Genomic DNA, 12,738 nt, shown 5'->3' with positions numbered 1-12,738 from the left:
TGTCTTTGCAGGGCACCACAAGTAGAAGTCTTTGTTTTCTAGGTTTGTATTTCTTTTAACTACAGTGGATAAAAGAGTGATATGCTAAGATTGGACACTAACAATCAAGGCTACTTGGAATGGTTTTTATGTGGCCCAACAGCATTTTGCTAGAATTTTTCTTCACAAATTATCACAATTCTTACGTTAAAAAGAAATAATGAGCTCTGGTCCCTTTGTACTTGCTGAGTGCTTCTACATTTCTTGACATGTCAAAAATATAATGATAACTACAAAAGTGAACTTGTAAAATGGCTATGCGTTGCTTCTCATTCAGGCTGTAGAATTAATTTGCTATTTTAGAACATTCCTTCTACTTGGATATCAGCATCATTCTTATTGGACCGCACTAATGAACAACATTTCCTAAATCCTTCTGATAATCTTATTACTTACACGGGGCTATTTCTGCAAATGTCATCATTATTATCCAGGGAGCTAAACCGTCTTCCCAATCTGTCCACCTGCTCTCAAAGACAGTTCTGTGGCTGCCTAATCCTTCTCCACTCAAGGACACAGCGCACTAAAAGAAACTGAAGCTGAACATCATCGTAGGTAAATATATTTAAAGAGTTGGGTCACAGAAATTAACTTTAACAAAATTTGAATATCTCAAACCTACAGCACAAATGCTTTGAACACTCGATAAAGCAAGAACATAAGCACATAAGAGCAAGAGCATAAGAACATATATGTGTGCATCTTATAGTCGTATATATACACATATATATATATATATACACACAACTGTAAGAAAAGTTATCAGCTTTGATTTATTTTCATAAAAATACTAAAATGCATAATTTTATCTCAATACTTAATAATGTTAGTTCATAGGGAAAAAACGTACAGTTTAGGTTTAATTTTTTTCATTCGTTCCTGATTGACTGGGAATTAAAAGTTTCTTGTTTCTCTACACTTCTGATGTATCTAGGATATTTGGTATGGAAAATCGCAAACTGAGACTTATACCTTTCAGAAAGATTTCATTGGTACATATTAAAGTTGCACAAGCCATCACAAAATAAGAAATTGGCTACTAGAAGTGATTTCATTGTTTAGTCAGAAATAAGACATATTTATTGTCATGGATGGCATGGATATTATAAATAAGTATACATATTGTCAATGGACTTAGCTCAGTGACCTAGTATTATTGGAAGATCTAACACCTCGTATCTCATATTTATTATGATCACCTATCATTACCCACGGACACCACACATGCAAGTAACATCAAGGACTGAATTAGACCTGAATCTACATAGCTAAAAGTTATTAGAATTGCTAGGAAATTTAAAGTTTCACAGTTTTTAAGTTTTATCGTGGACATAAATCTATCGAGTTCAACCCATAACCTAACATGTTGATTCAGAGGAAGGCAAAAACCCATGGTGCAGATGCATATTATATTGTATTCATAATGCAAAAAATGTAATAACTCATAGCAATAATTGTAGATTTTTATATGATTTTTGGGACTTTTTGCCATTTTGTAGCCACCGTCTGCCTATGATCACTGCTTCCTTTTCAGGCTTCGGAAGAAGCCAAGCAAGATGGAAAAATGCCAGATAATGAAAAAGAGCATCTAAATATGTGCCAATACCTGTTGATTTATTTGTGTTTGTTGACTTGCGAGATATGTGAAAATGATATAGAATATATAAAAAAGGTTTAAGGCATACATCCGTTGTACTTTCTTATTTTACTATCATTTCAGTGAATAAGCCAATAGCCAGAAGATACGTAAAGCCCTCAAAAACTTTTGGGACAATGTCAGAACTAGTGAAATAACTTTTAAATGCAAGATCTCACTTCAAATGGTGTGAAGAAAAATATTATTTTTTTCTGTTTGGTTAGCTGTACTACATTTATAATTCTGGAATATTTTATAGTGTCACTCCTCAGATTAGGAGCACCAATGATGTCAAAGTATCATGAATTAGGAGATGGAAGAATTGTGCTGGGCCAGGTCTATGAAAACATGGCTAAAGCTTAAATATATATTAAGAGCAAAGGCAATACACAACATGTTCATTTCTACATTTGTACCAGTACTTCCATGACTTATATAAGTTACCATTTACACTGGTATGAAGTGAGAAAATACAAAGGGTTAAAGCCATTGCCTTACCTGATATGACAAGAGGAGATTAAAGACATATAAATACCACTACACACTGTTCACTTTCACTGTTATCTTAACTACGATTATACAGGTGCTCAATTCAATATCTAACAAGACTTCCAGATCACTCACTGTGTATGGACGTTATACGGCATTATGCAGCACATACCATAATGAGTATTGTAAAGGAAACGAGAAGGATAGAGGGCTGAAAACTAGAGGACATTTCCTAAAACAACCTATAAAGAATTCTTAGAGGATCTTTGTGTTAAGGTAATAACTTAGATTTTATGTTGGGATACTCTTTAAGGCTTCATTCAGATGTCCGTGATTTTTCATGTATGCAAAAAAATGATCCGCGTTTCATTAGTGTTTCGTATCTGCGTGTTTAGTCTGTGTGTCAGTTTTTGCCATTAGAGTTTCATCAGTGATTTTCTTGTATGGATGAATAAATGACAAATTGTCTCCTATCCAATACAATAATAGTCACGGGCAGCACACAGCTTGTACACTGATGTCATCCATGTGCTGTAAACTTATAAGGCTTTATCTACAAGTCTGTTTTTCAAGTATATGTTCTATCCGTGGTCTTCATAGATAGACTGTAATGGGTAAGTGTTTTCTATGTGGTTGATCACATGCCATTGTTTTTTTGTGGACCTTGGGCTTATAGTTCTGTTTAAATGACGGAGAGCACACGGATGACATGTGTACGATCTGTGTGCTATCCACTATGAACATTGTAATGAATAGGATAGGATTTGTAATTTAGTTATTTTTCCATTCATGAAAATCTCTGATGAAACTCTGATGGTAAAAACTGACACTGACCAAACACTGATGAAAATGGGACCCAAAACACTGATGACACAGATTGTTTTTTTTGCATATGTGAAAAATCACTGATGTCTAAATGAGGCCTATGGGAGAATTTCCTCTATAACTCTGATAAAAAACAAGCATATCTCCGTGATTTTTGCATGGACACACTGTCCACAAAAAACACAGACATATAAATAGCCCATACATAATAACGGACATGTGGTCTATCACGGATAAAACACATACATGAAAAATGGATGTCTGAATGAGGCCTTATTGTTTACTGAAAAAGTGTGTTCGGTATTAACCTGTTCTTATACCAGAGGATATATGTGAGCTGGGGTTCTAAGAACTAAAGTCCTACTAAACAATCTGCTCTAATGGAGGAGAGATCAACCTCTGATCTCACTCTTTATTCGCCAGGATGAATACTAATCGCACGAGCTTTGTTGTCATCAGTCAGGTATACATTGACACAATCTATGGCTATAAGCAGATGCATGTGAGCATAATAATTCTAATAACAAACTATATTTCTATAGTGCCTATAGTACTTTTCAGAAGGTACCTATATAAAGAAAATCAGATATTACATAGCAGAAAAACTAAGCAGCAATTCAAACTAGAGGAATGAGGCCCTGTTCTAGAGCTTTCAATCTACGGTAACGTGGAGTGACATTAGAAGTAAAAGTGCAGTGCTCCTGATAGTGGCTGACACAGACAGAGAAGGGCCCCTGTGCAAGAATAGTATATGGACCCTTTGCAGTCCAATAGTTCTGCTGTACCACCATACCTATTAGGACCCTGTTACATCGCCTGATATTTCTGGTGCTGGAAAAACAGTAGTGGTGCTATCCGTGTACGTGTGTAGCATCTATGTGTGACACGTACTGGAATAGAATTCAGAATAGAAATGACAGCTGTTTAGATGTTAGATGTGCAAAGATAGAGATCAATAGAGAGAAGGATAGATAGATAAATAGAAAGATAGGTAGATATGGGGTAGATGGATAGACAGATAGGTTTTAGTGCCGTCCATGTGTAGTTTTGCTGTACTTGTAAGTAGATAATAAATAAATCAATTAAAAAAATGACGTCGGGTCCTTCCTATTTTTCATAATCAGCCAAGTTAAAGCAGACAGCTGGCGGCTCATAATATCAAGCTGGGAATGTCCCTGGTTATTGGATCCTTCCCATGCCAAAAATACAAGCCCGCAGCCACCGCAGAATTGGCGCATCCAGCTCTTCCCAGTTGCCCTGGTGAGGTGGCAATCGGGATAATGTTAATTGGGGTTGATGACAGCAGTGATTTGTCAAAAATCACAGCTGCCATCAACCCCTGGGGTTAGTAATGGAGAGGTGTCTATCAGACAACCGCATTGCAAATCCAGTAATAAAAAATAAAAACACGCACACAGAAACAAACACTTTATTTGAGTAAAGACTCCCCCACACTATCCCTTGTTCACCAATTTATTAAAAAAATGTAAAAAATCCCATGAAGGTCCGCAGTAATCCACCGAATCTGAAGTAGTCCAGAAATAGATACCTGAAAAACATAAAAACAAGACACAGTCCCTCACTCACCAATTTATTTATAAAAATATTCCAGCGAAACTCCGCTGTAGTCAACGTTCCTCGAATCTGGTGTGAATAGCAGTAAAGTTACGGCTAGTCACAGGTGCCGGGTACTGAGGTCAACACTCATCATCATTGCCTGTGACGCGCCCCTGGGCCTGTGTCGCGCTGCGTTGCGCACGCGGGAGCTTACCCGGAGCCGGATCTCTTGAGGGTTGTAGTCTCGTGGCGGTGATCCGGTCCGTGCCCAGGGAGTCAGACTAAGTGGCGCTGTATTAGCGGTAGATGTTGGACGACTACGCCACCCGTTGAGTACAGCTAAGGAGCTGCTGCTGCAGGGCAGACCGCTGAGGCCGGTGGTAGGATTGTGCAGCGTGATAGTATAACCCCCAACGGGAGGGGTATGGCCTCAGGGCAGCCGACGTGGATGATGGGAGTAGCAGGAACCACTCGGAGACGGTACGGTGTAGTTCAGGGTCTTTACTGGTGACAAAGATAGACCCTCCCGGAGTACTGGCTAGCGATTGGGGCCTGGTCAGTCCTTGAGCAGATGGGATCTCCCCTGGCCAGGCGGAGTTGTAGGCCTCCCAAACTAACGATACTCTTCTGGCTACCTTGCTAGAGGCGGGTATAAGTAGCCCACGTCCCTGAGTGTACCGTGTGGTGCTCACCCGTATGGCCGGTGACTCGGGGCCTTCTAGTAGCTTCCGCTCCACGACGGCGGTGCTGGTCCCACTTGTGTGACCGTGCCTTCGGGTTTCTGGGCCAGAGGACCTGCAATCCCCTGCCGGTCAGTTTCTGCTGCTGGATAGGAGTTAGTCCCCACAGCCTCGGACTCCGGGTCCGGTGATAACTTCTCAGTCAGGGCGAGCTCTGCAGCTGCCAGCCCCTGACTCCTTGTAGCACTGCTCCCACAGAGCTCCTGATGTTCTTTTCCTATATCTGCTTCTCTGTCTCTACTTCTTCTCTACTCACTAACCCTGCCTCAGCCCTAGGTTTATATAGGGGAAGTTCTTCCCCTCCCAGGACTGGGCAGGAGGTGTGGCATGCACAGGATCCCTGACCAAGAGACCTCCCACCTGCTCTCAGACATAACATTGCTGTTACTGTGGAAACCAGACCCCTGGGGTGCCACATTCCCCCCTAGTGAAATTTAGTACTCCGGGACTAAACATATTTTTAAACATAACAAGGTATAAACAATAATAGTACAATAAGAAAAACATATAAAGATGGTCACGGCGTGTCCGCAACCGGGTGCAGTTTTTGAAGAAAAGCAAGGTGTCCATTTCACCAAAACAGGGAGACGTAACCAGGTAGGGGTCTGTCCTGCCCCGAGTCCTTAACAGTCTTTAGTCCATTCCTAGGTTTCGCTCCAACCATGTACAAGGATTCCCGGTAAATCCACCAAGGACTCCTATAAATAACTAGAAACACATAATTATACACAAGCAACAAGAAAAACAGGTAACCACAAATAAAACAATTTATACACTTCAAATCCTCCAACGTGCGGGTAACTGGCCTCTAGTGGCCCTAGTGGACCTACGGAGCTGACTGTCTAGCCCTGAACTACAGGGTGTAGGAGCTGTCAAGGGTAAACTGGGCAGCTGTCTACCGGCTCTTTGGCTCACTAGGGGTACGGCAGGCTCACTATAAGCAGAGGGTTGATCCTCCTGTTCTGCTTGTGTGGAGTCTTCTGCCTCCTGGACCGGCTGCTCTTCCAGCTCTACCTGTTGCTCCGTAGGCACTTGGGATGCTGGTTGGAGGAACGTGAGGACGGGTACCACAACTGCACCATTGACTTGAGTCCAGGACCGAGGGAAGTCTCCGAGCACAGTACTAACCATATCTTCCCTTTCCTCTACGGGTCGATGGTCTTCTTGTTCCTCTTCAGGGTTCCGTAGCTGTTCAGGACACTTCTTCAGGTGATCCCGGGATACAATGGCTATGGTCTCCCCTCCGTCTTTACTGATGGTACAGACTTTCGGGTTCTCGTGGCTTGAGGGCAGTACGGTGTACGGGTCCTTCTCCCACTGGTCGTCCAACTTGTGGAGCCGTCTTTTCCTCTTCAAGACCTGCTCTCCGGGTACCAGGGGAACAGCGGGAGCATACTGGTTGTAAGTTTTCTCTTGTCTTTCCCTAGCCTGACAGAGACTTCGCTCCACGCTCTCCTGTACTTTCCGGTACTGCTGCTGCCTCTCTGTGTCCCAGTCTGCTTCTGGTGAAGTGTCCTCGGGTGTCAGGACTCCCATTTCCAGGTCAACAGGTAACTTACCAGGTCTCGCCCTCATTAGGTAAGCCGGGGTACAGTTGGTGGAACCTACCGGGATGTGGTTGTATAGGTCCACCAGATCGGGCAGCTTCTCAGGCCACAGACTGCGTTCTTCCAGGGGCAACGTTTTCAGGAGATCCATTACCACCTGGTTCATTTTCTCACAAAGTCCATTAGTTTGCGGATGATAGGGTGTCGTCCTTATCTTCCGGCAGCCATACAGATTGCAGAATTCCTGGAAGACCTCCGCTTCAAAGGCAGGTCCCTGGTCCGTCAGCACTTGGTCCGGGTACCCGTGTGGACGGCAGAAGTGCTGCTGGAAGGCTCTAGCTGCTGTTTGAGCCGTTAAGTCCTTAACGGGGACGACAACCAAGAACCGGGAGTAATGATCCACAATGGTTAACGCGTAGACGTAGCCACTTCTGCTTGGGGTCAGTTTTACATGATCCAAGGCTACCAGTTCCAACGGCTGCCGGGTGACGATGGACTGCAGGGGAGTCTTCTGGCTGGCACGGTCCTTCCTTCTTAGGTTGCACGGGCCACAGTCTCTGCACCACCTCTCGATGGTTCCCCTCATGCCTACCCAGTGGAACCGCCCACGCAGCAGGAACTCCAGCTTCTTCCATCCGAAGTGTCCAGCCCCGTCGTGGTATGCTTCCATCACCATGGCTGCGTCTCTCCGTGGCACCACTACTTGCCAGATTAGTTCATGCGTCCGGGAGTTAACCATTCTGCGGCACAACTTCCCCTTGTAAAGGAACAGTCGACTCTTCTCAGCCCACAGTTGCTTGGCTTCCTCCGGAGCGTCTGGGTCAAGGCGAGCCTCTGGCCGAGTCAGCATCTCCTTCACCAGCCGGACGGCAGGGTCACTGTCTTGCGTTTCCTCCCAGTTGTAGTGAGGCAAGGGGTTAAACGTAGCGGCTTGCTTACTCCTTACCCGATGGGAATACTGGATAGTCCCATGACGGTGGAACGCGAGGAGTTCGACTTCTTCCAGTCCCTCTGGATCTTCTCCTACGTCCGGTAGGTTTGGCATCCTGGACAGGGCGTCCGCGTTGGTATTGGAGCGTCCTGCCCGGTATTTGATTGTGAACTCGTAGTTGGACAGACGGGCCATCCATCTCTGCTCTAGGGCACCGAGTCTTGCCGTGTCCAGGTGTGTCAACAGGTTGTTATCCGTGTACACGGTGAACCGGGAAGAAGCGAGGTAGTGCTTAAAGCGTTCGGTGACTGCCCACACCACTGCCAGGAACTCTAGCTTAAATGAGCTGTAATTCTCAGGGTTTCTTTCGGTGGGTCACAGTTTTCGGCTGGCGTAAGCGATTACTCGTTCTTTCCCCTGCTGGATCTGGGACAGCACGGCTCCTAGCCCGATGTTACTTGCGTCGGTGTAGAGGATAAAGGGCTGGCTGTAATCAGGGTACGCCAGGATTTCATCCCCCGTGAGGGCCATCTTCAGCTGGCGGAAGGACTCTTCTTCTAACTTCTCCCATCTGAAGGGTGGCTTCTGGTTCTTGGCCTTCCGGGACTGGCCTATCAGGAGGTCCTGCATAGGAGCTGCCTTTTTGGTGAAACCGGGGATGAATCTGCGGTAATAGCCTACCAACCCGAGGAACTGCCGCACTTCCTTTACACTGGAGGGACTTGGCCATTCCTTAATTGCGGTGATCTTATCAGGGTCGGGAGCCACTCCATCAGCGCTCACCACGTGTCCCAGGTACTGCACCTTTGGTTTCAGGAGGTGACACTTGGAGGGTTTCACCTTTAGGCCGTAGCTTGCCAGAGCTTCGGACACTTCCGCCAGGTGTTTCAGGTGGTCCTCATACGTCTTGGAATATACGATGACATCGTCCAGGTACAACAGGACCGTCTCGAAGTTTCTGTGGCCTAGACAGCACTCCATTAATCGTTGGAAGGTTCCTGGTGCATTGCAGAGTCCGAACGGCATGCAGGTAAACTCGCTAAGTCCCATCGGGGTGGTGAATGCGGTCTTCTCCCGGTCCGCCTCTGCTACAGGAACCTGCCAGTACCCGCTAGTGAGATCCAAGGTAGAGAAGAAGTTAGCAGATCTTAAAGCAGCCAAAGACTCCTCTATCCTTGGTAAGGGGTACGCATCCTTGTGTGTGATACGGTTGATTTTCCGGTAATCTACACACATCCTCATGGTGTTGTCTTTCTTTTTGACTAAGACTAGTGGAGCTGCCCAGGGGCTACAGCTATCCCTGATCACCCCAGCCTCCTTCATGTCTCTAAGCATCCCCTTGGCGTGTTGGTAGTGTGCAGGGGGTACGGGTCGATACCTCTCTTTTATGGGAGGATGGTCTCCCGTGGGGATGTGGTGTTCTACCCCCTTGACTCGCCCGAAGTCTAACGGGTGTTTACTAAACACTCTCTCGTACTCTTGAACCACCCGATAGACTCCCTGTTTCTGGTGTGAGGGAGTGGAGTCAGTACCCAAATGTAGTTGCTGACACCAGTCCTCCATTGTTTTCTGAGAGCCGTTACCTTCCTCCGGGGAAGATGGAGGCAAGGGTTCTACGGACTGTATGGAATCTTGATTGATGGTATACAATTTGGCTAGCGTGGCATACCGGGGCAGGTACACTTCCCTCTTCCCGATATTTATTATGCGAATGGGCACCCTCCCATGGCGTACATTGACCACCCCCCGTGCTGTCAAAATGGTGGGCCTACTGTCTGAGTAAACTGGTTCTACCATTGCCTGGTAATCTCTACCTCTCAGACCAATAGCTGCCCGGCACCAAATCATCATTTCACTTTTCGGGGGCATGGCAATAGGGAAAGGGTCACACATTCGCACGCTACCAATCTCACCACCGGAGAGTTCTAGCTGTTGCCGTCGCATCAGTGCCCGGATCTCTTTCTGGAGCACTCGCTGCTGGCCGGAGCTGGCGTTCTTGGCAACCTGCTGTAAAAGGAAAATCACCTCTGCAAGACAATTTTCAATTACATTAGTTCCTAGAGTTATCTTTGGGTGACTCTCGTGTTTGTCAATGTCTACAATGATCAGTCCCTGTGCTGCCAGTTCGACTCTACCGATTTTAATGGTCACCTCTTTAAATCCAATCTGTGGCACGGGCTGACCATTGCTGGCGATGATACTCAAGTCGTCGTCAGGGTAGCGGGTGATATCCGAGTCATTCCAGTACTGCTTGAAGAGCACGTACGGGATGGTGGTGACCTGTGACCCGGTGTCCAGTAGGGCACTCATAGGAATGCCATCCAGTACCACGGGTAAGACTGGACGTCCTCCCACATATTTGTCGCGCCAGTTCGATGGGCCTGGTGATCTTTTTCCTGGGGGTTGGCCCTCTACCCCAGGTTGTGCCAGTTTAAAGGACAGTACCTTGCCATATGTCCGGGTTGATTGCAGCGGCGGCAGATGGGTCGTCCATCCTCGTTGTATCGGTCGCTGGGTCTTCCTCTGGCCGGTGGGGTCCTCCTTGGTCGACGCCACGGGATGTCCTCCGGTCCGGATGCCAGCTGGATCTTCCCTGGAGTGGAAACCTGTAAAGACTGCACAGTTCGGGTTAGCGCAGCAACGCTTTTAGCTAGCTCTTGGACCTGATGGTGCAGGTCTGGAGCCGGGTCATTGTTCAAAGCCTGCGCATCAGCTCCCACAGGCCCTGCCGACAAGGGCGCCGCCTCCTGGTGGTAAGTGGTAGTGGGGCGTCTGGGGGTCACAACGCCACCTGGTGCCGGTTCTCGAAGCACTTGGATGGCTCTGTCCTTGAACTGTGCAAATCCCAGATGAGGGTCCTGTAAGGCCATTGCCCGCAACTGGGTTCGGGGGGCATTGCAATATAAACCCTCTATAAATTGTTCAGTCAACAGCCTGTCCTCGTCTCCCACGCCGTCAGGGTCGGTCTGCTTAATGGCTCTCAGGGCCTCTTGTAGGTTCAGGGCATAGTCCCTTATACTCTCATGTGCCCGCTGTTTGCACCCATAGAATCTAAGCTTGATCTCGGCTGAGGTGCGGGTATCAAAGGTGTCCCTCAGCCGGGTTAGTATCCCTGCGACAGTCCTCCCCCCAGGTGGCCAGGACTTTACCTCCCTTTGGGCTGCCCCGGTTAATTGGGCCACCAGGATGCTCACTTTTTGCTCCTCTGTGAGGGGGTACACCTGGAAGAGGCTATCCAGCTTTTCTCTAAAGTCATGCAGGGTATGTGACTCCCCTGAGTACTGGGGTAGCCAGGCTGCCCCCGGGATATAGGGCATGGTGAAAGGCATGACCGCAACAGCGGTGGCGCTGGCGGGGGTTGAAGCGGTGAAGCTCTCCTCCGTATCCGGCATCCTTCTCCCCCCTAGTGGACCGTGGCCTACCTTGCGATGATCCTCTTCCGTAGGCCGCGGCTCCGCAGTGGATCGTCAGGGTTGAGGACCTTCCGTCGCGCTCCTGTGACGTCAGCGTCTGCTGGGCTCCTTCCAGGACCTTACGCAACGTCCGGACGTGAGGCGGGGCTTCAGTTCTCGCGCGCTTTCGGAGTCCACGCCCCTCTTCTTCCCGCGCGGCGTCCTCAAGATGGCATCCAATGGCGGGAAAACTCCACGTATGGCGGGAAGAAGGCTGAAGATGGCGCCGGATGGCGGGAAAACTCCACCGATGGCGGGAAGGAAGCGGAAGATGGCGCCGGATGGCGGGAATCTTCACCACAGGTAAGTTTGAACAGTCTTTTTCAGGCACGCAGTACCCGGTGGTTGCGGGCACGAAATCCTGCCGACTACGCCAAAAGTTGACGCGCCCCTGGGCCTGTGTCGCGCTGCGTTGCGCACGCGGGAGCTTACCCGGAGCCGGATCTCTTGAGGGTTGTAGTCTCGTGGCGGTGATCCGGTCCGTGCCCAGGGAGTCAGACTAAGTGGCGCTGTATTAGCGGTAGATGTTGGACGACTACGCCACCCGTTGAGTACAGCTAAGGAGCTGCTGCTGCAGGGCAGACCGCTGAGGCCGGTGGTAGGATTGTGCAGCGTGATAGTATAACCCCCAACGGGAGGGGTATGGCCTCAGGGCAGCCGACGTGGATGATGGGAGTAGCAGGAACCACTCGGAGACGGTACGGTGTAGTTCAGGGTCTTTACTGGTGACAAAGATAGACCCTCCCGGAGTACTGGCTAGCGATTGGGGCCTGGTCAGTCCTTGAGCAGATGGGATCTCCCCTGGACAGGCGGAGTTGTAGGCCTCCCAAACTAACGATACTCTTCTGGCTACCTTGCTAGAGGCGGGTATAAGTAGCCCACGTCCCTGAGTGTACCGTGTGGTGCTCACCCGTATGGCCGGTGACTCGGGGCCTTCTAGTAGCTTCCGCTCCATGACGGCGGTGCTGGTCCCACTCATGTGACTGTGCCTTCGGGTTTCTGGGCCAGAGGACCTGCAATCCCCTGCCGGTCGGTTTCTGCTGCTGGATAGGAGTTAGTCCCCACAGCCTCGGACTCCGGGTCCGGTGATAACTTCTCAGTCAGGGCGAGCTCTGCAGCTGCCAGCCCCTGACTCCTTGTAGCACTGCTCCCACAGAGCTCCTGATGTTCTTTTCCTATATCTGCTTCTCTGTCTCTACTTCTTCTCTACTCACTAACCCTGCCTCAGCCCTAGGTTTATATAGGGGAAGTTCTTCCCCTCCCAGGACTGGGCAGGAGGTGTGGCATGCACAGGATCCCTGACCAAGAGACCTCCCACCTGCTCTCAGACATAACATTGCTGTTACTGTGGAAACCAGACCCCTGGGGTGCCACACCTGCACTCGCTGAGCACAGCTCTGATGAGTGTTGTAGTCACTGCCCAGCGCCTATGAATAACCTGTGTGGGATGGAGAGAGAGCATCAGGAGGAATAGCCATTCACAGGATTAACTTTGACAGACAGCTATCCACAATGTATGGCA

At 48.3% G+C, this 12,738-nt stretch overlaps 1 protein-coding gene across 1 annotated transcript in view; it reads left to right on the top strand.

Moving 5' to 3' along the window:
• The first annotated feature begins 461 nt into the window (after positions 1-461).
• Positions 462-12,738, top strand: part of PDC (phosducin) — a 235,009-nt gene continuing 222,732 nt past the window's right edge. The window contains exon 1 of the mRNA XM_073642563.1: positions 462-594. The gene's annotated coding sequence lies outside the window, so the exon portion shown is untranslated. The remainder of the gene's footprint in view (positions 595-12,738) is intronic.

The sequence above is a fragment of the Phyllobates terribilis genome, unplaced genomic scaffold, assembly GCF_046119375.1.
Source record: "Phyllobates terribilis strain yellow unplaced genomic scaffold, ASM4611937v1 Scaffold_8__6_contigs__length_399053987, whole genome shotgun sequence".
NCBI classification, from domain to species: domain Eukaryota; kingdom Metazoa; phylum Chordata; class Amphibia; order Anura; family Dendrobatidae; genus Phyllobates; species Phyllobates terribilis.
The sequence above is the reverse complement of the archived record's forward strand: the minus strand, read 5'-3'. Positions and strand labels throughout refer to the sequence as shown.